The sequence below is a fragment of the Cynocephalus volans genome, chromosome 5, assembly GCF_027409185.1.
Source record: "Cynocephalus volans isolate mCynVol1 chromosome 5, mCynVol1.pri, whole genome shotgun sequence".
Classification (NCBI taxonomy): Eukaryota; Metazoa; Chordata; class Mammalia; order Dermoptera; family Cynocephalidae; genus Cynocephalus; species Cynocephalus volans.
Window position 1 is genome coordinate 147382390 of NC_084464.1, and position 10137 is coordinate 147392526.

The 10137-nt window shown below is 40.0% G+C and overlaps 1 pseudogene; it reads left to right on the forward strand.

The window, feature by feature from the left end:
* Nucleotides 1–6265: 6265 nt before the first annotated feature.
* Nucleotides 6266–6441, forward strand: LOC134379414 (U2 spliceosomal RNA; annotated as a pseudogene).
* Nucleotides 6442–10137: the final 3696 nt, after the last annotated feature.

A 10137-nucleotide genomic window follows, 5' to 3' on the forward strand; every position in this document is an offset into this window, starting at 1 on the left:
TTATTGCTCCCCATCACCAAAACCTCCCTCCCTTCTCCCTCCCCCCCCCAACAATGTCCTTTCTGTTTGCTTGTCGTATCAACTTCAAATAATTGTAGTTGTTATATCTTCTTCCCCACCCCCCCCCCGGTTTGTGTGTGTGTGTGTGTGTGTGTGTGTGTGTGTGTGTGTGTGTGTGTGTGTGAATTTATATATTAATTTTTAGCTCCCACCAATAAGTGAGAACATGTGGTATTTCTCTTTCTGTGCCTGACTTGTTTCACTTAATATAATTCTCTTTATTTTTTGAATTTGGTCTGAGCTGATCATTGAATCATCCTGTTGCTTAGTGTTTGCTTGTTTGAGATAATTGCTCAGTCTCTCTTGTTCCTAACCCCCTTCCCTGGCTCTGTCCCAAATGGAGTTTTGTGTCCCAACAGGAGGAAGTGCTGGTACCTCTTTGTGGTAAGGTGAAGAGCAGCTTGAATATTCATGACCACTGGGAGCCCTGCCTGCCCGTCCACCTAATCTCTCTCTCTGTCCCCCCTCCCTCACTCTTTCCCTGCCCTGAGCTGGCTGGGCTCTCCTTAAGTTGTGGCTGTAGAGTCCTCTGCCTCATTCTCCTGGGGACGAAGCTGTCCACTCCAGCCTCTGCTGAGAGATCTCCTCATGGTGGTGAGCCTCATGCCAGGCTCACAGGTTCCTAATTCAATTCCAAGACCCTGGAGGGGGCAGGTCACAGACACACCACATTGGAGCTAAAAGGTGCCTAGAAAAGCTATACTCCCAGGCCTCCCAGTGCCTGTCCAGCTGTACCACAAAATTTACCTTGATGTGGCTGCACCCAGGCTGGTAAAGGAGCAGCCTGAGAGGCTGTGTCTTCCTAAAGTACTCACTAGAAATTAAGACAGAGATCCCTCTGAATCTCCCATGTCGTGAGCCAAAGCCAGGACACACACTTCTGACCATTTCTGTTCTCCTACCTTCTTGCTTCCTTCTTCCTCACACAGTCCTTCTGGCTTTTTATTTTTAACTCTCCCTGTCCTATGTCAAGTCACCTTTGTAGCACAGAGCAGCAAGCCTCCTGGACTCAGCCTCTTGGGCGGAAGTGCATCTTTCTATACTCTGGGAGAACTGTAGGATCTGAGGGGCTACACCCACCCCTTGATAACCCTATTGTGGCTAAACAGATTTTGACATTTAGCAATCCTGTCTTTCCAGACTTGCTTAGGAAAACAAATGTGCATCCTCCCCTGTTCTAGAAAAGACACCCCCGTGGCTTGGCCTTGGAGGGGCGAGACTGCAAAAAGCCATAAGTAAGGGAGGAAATCAAGATGCACTTGTTTAATCTTTGCAAATATTGTCCTGGTGGCAGAAGTTCTCAATTTTTATGTAGCCGTATCTTACATTGTGCTATTAATTAATTTTATGTGTCAACTTGACTGGACCATGGGGCACCCAGATATTTGATCAAACATTACCCTGTGTGTTTCTGTGAAGGTATTTTTTGATGAGATTAACATTTACTCATTTGATGAGTAAAGCAGATTGCCCTCCCTAATATGAGTGGACCTTGTCCAATCAGTTGAAGGCCTGAATAGAACAAAAAGTCTGACCCTCTCCCTAGTAAGACAGAATTCTTCCTGCCTGGCTGCCTTCAGACTGTAATGACACCTCAGCTCTTCCTGGGTCCTGAGTCTGCCAACCTTCAGATGGGGACTACACCATCAGCTCTCAGACCTTCACACTTAAACTGGAACTGCACCATCAGCTGTCCTGGGTCTTCAGCTTGCCAGCTCACCCTGCACATCTTGAGACTTTTGAGCCTCCATTAGCTCATAAGACAATTTCTTATAATAAATCTCTCTGTATACAGTCATGTGTACCTTAATGACAGGGATATATTCTGAGAAATGTATCATTAGGTGATTTCGTCATTGTGCAAACATCATAGAGTGTACTTGCACATACTTACACAAACCACCTGGTTTATAGTACAGCCCATTATGCACTTTGACAATATGGCATAGCCATTATAATCTTATGGGACCACAGTTGTATATGTGGTCCACAGTTGACTGAAGTATTATGTGACATGTGAATATGTGAGTGTGTGTTCATGTTTATCCTATTTGTTCTGTTTCTCTGGACAACACTGACTACTACACTTTGCTTTTACTTTTTACTCTTGGAAAGTTTTTTCCCATTCAAATATCAAGTAAATATTCATCAGTAGCTTCTTTTAGTTTTTAAAGATTGTGCTCTTTTTTAAAAGTCTTTAGTCCATATGGAATGTATTTGAGCAAATGTTGTGAATTAAATGTCCAAGCAGTTTCATTTTTTAAACAAAAGTCAGTATTCTCACAACCTTTAACATAGTCTCTTCCTTGGCTTGCCTAAGCTACAACTTTCTAGTGTTTTCTTTTCCTTCTTCTTTTCTGCCCCTAAATATGGACATACCATATGTTTCTGTTATTTTTCCTTCTCTTCTCAGCCCCTTTTCCTCAACATCACACACATACACACACCAACTTCCTACATCAGCTCTTTCCAACATGCAGGGTCTGAAAAATTTTCAAAAGGCTGGAGTCTGAGTTTTAGTCTACTTATTGGACCTCTTCACCAGCATCTTGCCCTAGCCTTCAACATCATGTGTATAAGCCAAATTTATCACCTTTAATACATCCTACCCTAAGGCTGCCAAACCCCAACCTGCTCCTGCCTCTCCCCCACCTTGTCCTTGTGTCTCTGTAAATGGTGTCCCCAGACCCTCACTCCTCACCCTCCAGACTCCTCACTTCATAGACATACTGGACCCCTTTCCGCCACCATCAGGTCAGTTTTCACATACTTAAGATGGCTCTTTCATGGTATTTAAACTCTTAGATTCTTTTGTTCCTTGAAATCCTATATGTTCTTAGGGGGCCAATTTGAAAGATTGCTCCTCCACAATCTCTTACACAGATATCTAAATTCTCACAGTGCTTTGTACTTCTTTTCTTTCTTTCTTTTTTTTTTTTTTTTTTTTTTTTTTGCTTTCCTGAAGACACCTGGGCCAATGCTGCTGACCCTTCTAAATTTTAAGGAAAGCCTAGGAGGAGCCTGTGAGAACTGGCACATCATGGGCCATCAGCCTGTGCCTCTCCATTCAAGTTCATTATCAAAAACAGGCAAAGGGAAGAAGGACCTGATCCTGACAAGCCCATCCTCAGGTTCCAGGAAGTTTACCTTGCAAATCAGCAAAATGGAAAAAAAAAATCCTCCATCAGGCTCAAAATAATAGTTTCACATGGCCTTATGCAAGATTCTTGACTGCCTGGGCCCAGATGCTGGAAAGACCAATCACTGCTTCCACAATAATCAAGAAGTAAACACACAGTAACACTTTGAAAATACCACTTGGTCTCCCAGGTCCTAGGGAGCCTGAACATACTTGGTGCTTTTCTAATTAAGACTTATCCCACTTGACCTTGTGTGACAGTGTCAGGAAAATGGAACAATTTGGTCAGGCTCCAGCACCTCAGAGCCAGTTCAGGACAGTTCGGTAAACATTGTGTGGGTGGAGTGAGTGCACCCGCACCGGGCCGCTGTGGCTGGTGTTTTACTGCCTAGGGTGCCCGCCCTGCGTGGCCATGTTTTCCCAGACCTGCAGCTTCCAAGGACCGTGTGGCTGGTTACCTAGCTTATTATAGACCTGCGTGGAGGGGTCTGGTGACCCAGTCTGGCGTGTGAAGGGTTTTTGACCCAGTCTGACAACGGGCTTGAGGGGTCTGGGAGCTCCAGACCCAGGCCTAGCTCAACCATCAGCCCAGTCAGTGCAGGATCACCGGCAGGTAAAAGATCTGCGACAACTAGCGTGGTCGCCTAGCTTTACAATTGGCGTCACGAACAGGATTAAGAGCTAGACGATTGGCACTGTGAGGATTGCAGGCCTTAGCCTAGCCAGACAGACAGATATTAATTTACGCCAATTTCTCATTCTGTGTTCTAAGTATCTCATTTGTAAAATTTCCATGCTACCCAGTAATGGTACAAAAGGAGTGATACTCTCTAAATAAAGCTGATATTTAGAAACCAGAAACCTGTATAATTATGATTGGATAAAGTGATCTTACAGAAATAATAAAATTATTAATAATCTAGGTGGAGTTCACGATCGGCCTTTTGACCATAGCATGGGTTCTCTCCATCACCCCCTCCCCGCCTCGTCTCCCCTTTCCGTGAACAAACTATAGCACAGAACCCATATCATACATTTTTGTCTAATCTGCATTATCAGGATGGTACCTTAAAGGTTATAGATCCTTAACATGTATTTGTTTAAAGAATGAATAAATGAATGAATGACTGAAAGCGAAGGTCACCTACAAATAATACACAACGTATTGATACAGGACCATAAAACACTTGTTTCTCAGAAGACTCCTCCCCACTGGCTCTTTAGTAAGGTGGTGCTCTCCCCTCTGCCCTGCCCCCTAGCTGGTCAGCCTCAGTCCCCTTCCTCCCAGAGCCTGTTACGTGTATGGAACCAAACATTAATGGTGAATCTCATGCTACTTATCCCGTGTTCCAAAATATTGCTTGTAAAGAATGATTAGAGCCATAAAATAACAGTGTGGAGGAGGTCATTGGAGGTGTAGATAACAAAACATAAAAGCAGCTTTCACATGCAATAGATCAAATAATCCAATATGTGTACAATCCAAAGTACTTGTGAACGGAAACCTCCCCCACTGTGTGACAGATGACCAGTGAGTCAGCCTGTGCTTCCTTATACCACTCTGGGCATTTAAATCTCTAATCAATCTCAATATTAATTATGTGTCATCTAGATAGGCAGAAATATGGTCTAGGGAATGTTGGTGTACACACAAACCTCCCCTCTTTAGTTAGGGGAACCAGCCCTTCACAAAGACTGTAACTGTGAATGGGCTGCTAATCAGAAAGGCCTCAGGACAAAGGTAAGTGGGATAAATTCCTATTTACTGAATTAATATTGCTGGTTCCCCGGGTACCCTTCTTCTCCCTGGAAGCACTTCTGGCAGTCTGATTTGGGATTTTCATCTGACACTTTTCTGAGACTGGGGCTTTAGGGCCTATATTAATTTTAGATCTAGTCTGTGGAGATTAGTCAATTCTAAGAACTCTAATGTGGTTGAAATAGTTTTCAGGAGCAAAAGTGCTTGCTTATCTGATCCATACTCTTCCGCATGAATTCCATCTTAACATTCTATGTTAAGGATGAGTATGATTAATTCATTACCCAAGATTACAGCAGTATGCTAAAAGCTACCTGGAGGCATTTCTTTTGGTGTGAAATATTAAAGATTCAACATTTGTATCAGTGCACCTAATTCATATTCCTGAGCCTGTGGGCTGAGAAAGGAACTTGGAAATATTCAGTCATTTTTACCCTTGGTTTGTTAAAATGTTTAAGAGGATTATCGCTTTAACTACTTCTTTGATAAGAACAAGTCTACTCAAGAAGCCTAAAATACAAAAACTGAAAGCCATCGTGTCTTTTATTTCTTAAAAATACAGATCAGGTTTTGACAATAGTATGCCTTGAGCTACCTGAACAGTAATACCGACAAAGGCTTTCCTGACAAAGAGAACGGCTAGTACCATAAGATCACTAATAAATAAAAACTACAATATAGAATCCCATAAGGAGTAAATATGAGAATGTTCTATATTGTTAGCTATTTTCAGAGCAGGAAACAGAAATTTGGATAATGCGACTGAATTTCCAAATTCCTCGGAAGTAGGTTTAGATATATATTTTAATGCTTAAATTTGAGTCAAAATAGGACTGAAATTCACCACCACTTAAAGTAAGATGATGATATCATATTATGAAGAATTCATTTAGAAGCTGTAAAAAGTTCACAGCTTCTTGATTCTGCCCTTCGGCTCCAGCACGTGGTAGAGAAGCCAAGGACTGTGAAGCCAACTTCACAAGGTTTCAATGTGGCCGATGGTCTCACCTCATCTTTTCATGGGTAGGGAGGGATATAATTAGGCATACAGTTAGATGCTATTACCTTTTCATTTTAAAATAGATAAGAACTTATAAAATGTACTTGCCACATTTTAAGAATAATTTTAAAGCAAGCACCTGTGTAGCTGCCACCTGTTCAAGAAATAGAACCATGCCAGTCCTCACCTGTGTGCATCTCCTAGTCACCCAAAGAGATCTTTATTAGAAAAAATTTCTAGAAACTCAAGTAGGATGATGACTGTCTCTGCTTTTTCAAATTATGCCCCCACTAAAGATCCTTGCTTAATCGCTTCTCGGCCTTTTGGCTAAGATCAAGTGTAGTATCTGTTCTTATCAGTTTAATAATAAAGATCCTTGCTGAGCTAGAGATTGTGTACAAAGGGTCAGCACTGACAAAAAATAAAACAATGTACTTTTCCCTGAATGGCAACAATTCAAAGATTTATTGAAATTAACCCCTTTAGGAATAGTCTTTGGGAGCAAATCATCATGAGCCCATGGAAAAATCTGGATAAGGTACATATATAGAAGTATTTTTAAAGGAATCCACACAGTCAGTGTGTACCAATTCGAATTCTCAGGCAATTATTGAGCCCTGTATTAGTCAGGGTTTTCCAAAGACAAAAAACCAGTGTGATATAACTACATATAAGAGGAAATTTACAGCAAGATTTTTTTCTTTTCTGGCCATTGGCCAGTATAGGGATCCAAACTCTTGACCTCGGTATTACCAACACTGTGCCCTAACTGAGTCAACCAGCCAGCCTATAAAAGATTTACTATGGGACTGGCTCATGTGATTATGGAGGACACATAGTCCAACAATCATCTGCTGTCTGCAAACTGGAAAGCCAGGAAAGTTGGTGGTATAATTCAGTCTGAGTCCAAAGGCCCAAAACCAGGAGTGCTGATGTCCAAAGGCAAGAGAAGATGGAGGTCTCAACTCAAACAGAGTGAGCAAATTAGCCCTTCCACCATCTTTTTGTTCCCTTCCGGCCCTCAGCAGCTTGGATGATGCCCTCCCACATCTGTGAAGGTGGATGTTCATTATTCAGCCTATCAATTCAAATGCTAATCTCATCTGAAAACACCCTCACAGACACACCCAGAAATAATGTTTCACCCACTATCTGGGCATCCCTTGGCCCAGTCAAGTTGACACATAAAATTAACCATCAACAGCACTATGTGCATGCAAGACAGCTCGCTAGATGTTCTAGAGCATGTGAATAATAGTCATTAAAATAACTGCTACACACACACACACAAAGTTTCTGTGGCCCAATACATTTTAAAAACTTTTCTTTAAAGAGAAATTTTTATTTCTAAAAGAGGTATATAGCATAACATGATTCCCCAAGTTTTTTGACTGAAGATGGCTTTTATGGACAAATGGTCAAAAAGACTGATGTTTTACAGACACACAGGAAAATTCAAGGATATCAATATATATCATCAATCAAGTGCTTATACCTGTAGATCCCCAGTCCAACTTAAAATAGACTACGTCTTCAGAAAAAAAGTTGGTTTGTTTTGTTTTGTTTTGTTTTAATATGAAGATCTTTTGAGCCACAAAACAATCTGGAATGTGGTTGAGTAATTGCTCCCCCATTAGAACTGGCCATTTTTATGAATTAGTTGCCATTGGCTGCATACTTGGGTAGAGAGAGCCCTGGCCTGTGAGCCTGAGGTCAAGGTGATTACCTCTGTGACCTTGCACAAGGCAACCAAACTTTCAAGGCCTTAGTTTTCTCATGGGTAAAATAAAAGGTTCAGATGGAATTATTCTAAATGACCTAAATCAATAGCCTTAATCTTTTTTTAAGAGTTGAAATATCTCAAACTGGCCTTGATCTCAAAGTCAATGATACTAAACTAAAAGAAATCATGCAGCAGACCTATGACAATTTAATGTTGGATCTTTTATTTTTACTTTTATTTTTTTGTCCCACTGATTGTTTAATCAAATGTAAGCACCTTCTCCAAGCCTCAGGAAAATCAGAACATGGGGGATATTTCTTTAAGTGACTTTATAGTTTTGCTGGTAATTCCTGAAAGGTGTGAGATGAATTAGAACCAAATTTCAGCGTGGTTTAGCAAGGCTTGGTGTGATTGTTTACAAGATTGCTCTTCACTGTACATAAATAATTAGTTAAGCCTTATCAAACCCTGAGGGTAATTTGTCAAAATAGTGTGGTTTTTTTATTTTAGTGTTAACTCCCACTACATATTACTAATATATTATTAACTTAGTATAAACAGCTTAGGGAAAACCATTCAGTTAGATTTGTTTGTTTTGTAACATTTTAATCGGGCAAGAAAACGTGATCTTAAACTAGTGAGCAATTATCCACAGTACACAAAGTTTAGAGCATAGAAAAAAAAAATCTAGCTCATCTCTTAAGCTGAGCAGAGAAGGTATTATTTAATCAATTAAAAATTATGAGCTCCAAGAAAAAGTGTTCTAAGTTCAAGGCAATAGCAGTATCCCATGGAGAATAATATGTGGAAAATATGAGAGTATTATTTGGAAAATATGGAAATGGAAAACACGTATTTAAAATAAAAGCACTATGTTTCATCCACTCTGAGTTCTTAGAAAACTTCCAGATATGCTGGCCTTTTAGAAATCTAGTCCCACCTTAGCTGGGAGAAGAGTGGAATTTACAATTTTTCATTTAACTGAAATATTCAATTACTATTCTCCTTTCTTGAGAACTGTGCTCTGGGCATTATGTGTTTTGGGGACAGTAAAATATCAGATCAATTAGTAATAAAGATCTGCTTCTATGCTGGAGTCATGGCTTTGGGGAATAAGGAGGGGATCAAGATGCATTTTCACAGTTGAGCACAGACAAACAAGGCAGATTGCTCAGGGATGGTTGATGGCTCTGCAAACACTGATGTTAAAAAAAAAAAAAAAAAGGGGGGGGGCAATGATATTCCAGGAGAGGATATTTACAAATGTAAATGAAATCCACTTTGCTTGTGAGCACAGCACACCTGGCACTAATATTATTTGCTTCTTTGGATAAAGATCACTAGAGTGTACTATTAAGAGGAAAATATTAAAGAAACTACATGAAATTTGTGATCTGAAATGAATTCAGAAAATATATTGTGTTTACAGAGCTTTCAGCAAAAATTCTTTCTGTACTTCAATGGCAGGATAGTCCATAGGCATTGAAAGGAGAAATGAACACCAAGAAGAGAAATTCATATTTCAGTGATAGTATAAACCAAGGAAAGTGGGTAATAGAGTTTTGATTTTTCTATTTCCCCTCAGATACTTGACAGATTTTTCCTGCCAATATGACATAAACAAGGAAATCAGTAGTTTCAGTGCTAGATTTTTAGCCTCTTTGGAATTGTCTCTTTTCTGCCATTTTTCCTGAGGAAAAGAGATACTGTCTGTTTTATGGACTGAGGTACCACATCTCATAATTCATAAAGCTGCTCAGGGTCATACCCCTATGAGATGGGATGCACAGGTGAGCTAGTCAGACAAAGGATAACACGGAGTCACCCAGAAATGCATGGTCATCGGATTAAGCTGTAAGATTAACTACCTGGTTATTCTGTGTCATCATTTTCTCACCGTATAATAACACATGTTTGACAGAGTAGATTCTGGGTTGAAGGTACAATGTAATAGGCCAAAGTGTCAAATCTGGAATCTTTAAAAAAACACTTCCTTAATGGTAGTTTGCATGGATAAAACCTGGATAACATCTATTTGGTGGAGGGGGCGCTGGCTGCTTGTGTCATCTCTTTTCTTTCACTGACTGATAGTCTTGAGTGTGATCACTGTAAGCGAGTTTAGTCCTAGGTCTGTTTTAGGAGATTCTGTAGACTTTTGTAGTATATTAATTTTGAATTTAATATTGCATGTTATTTCTATCGTTGACTACAAAAGAAAAAAAATCCCTTATTATTTGTGGCAGGTTTATTTTGTTATGCCTATAATTGAATATGGGTGTAAGAAATATTCTTTGAGATTTCTTCTAGGGTTGGTGAAAATTCGAATTGCCAGCCTTCCTTGGAAAGAAAAAAGAGAAAACAAATCTCGTGCTGAATTGTGCACTGATTTCAGAGTGAAGGTATTACAACCTCTTTGAAGATGGAAGAAAACTGTTATTGAAAGTTAATTTAAAATG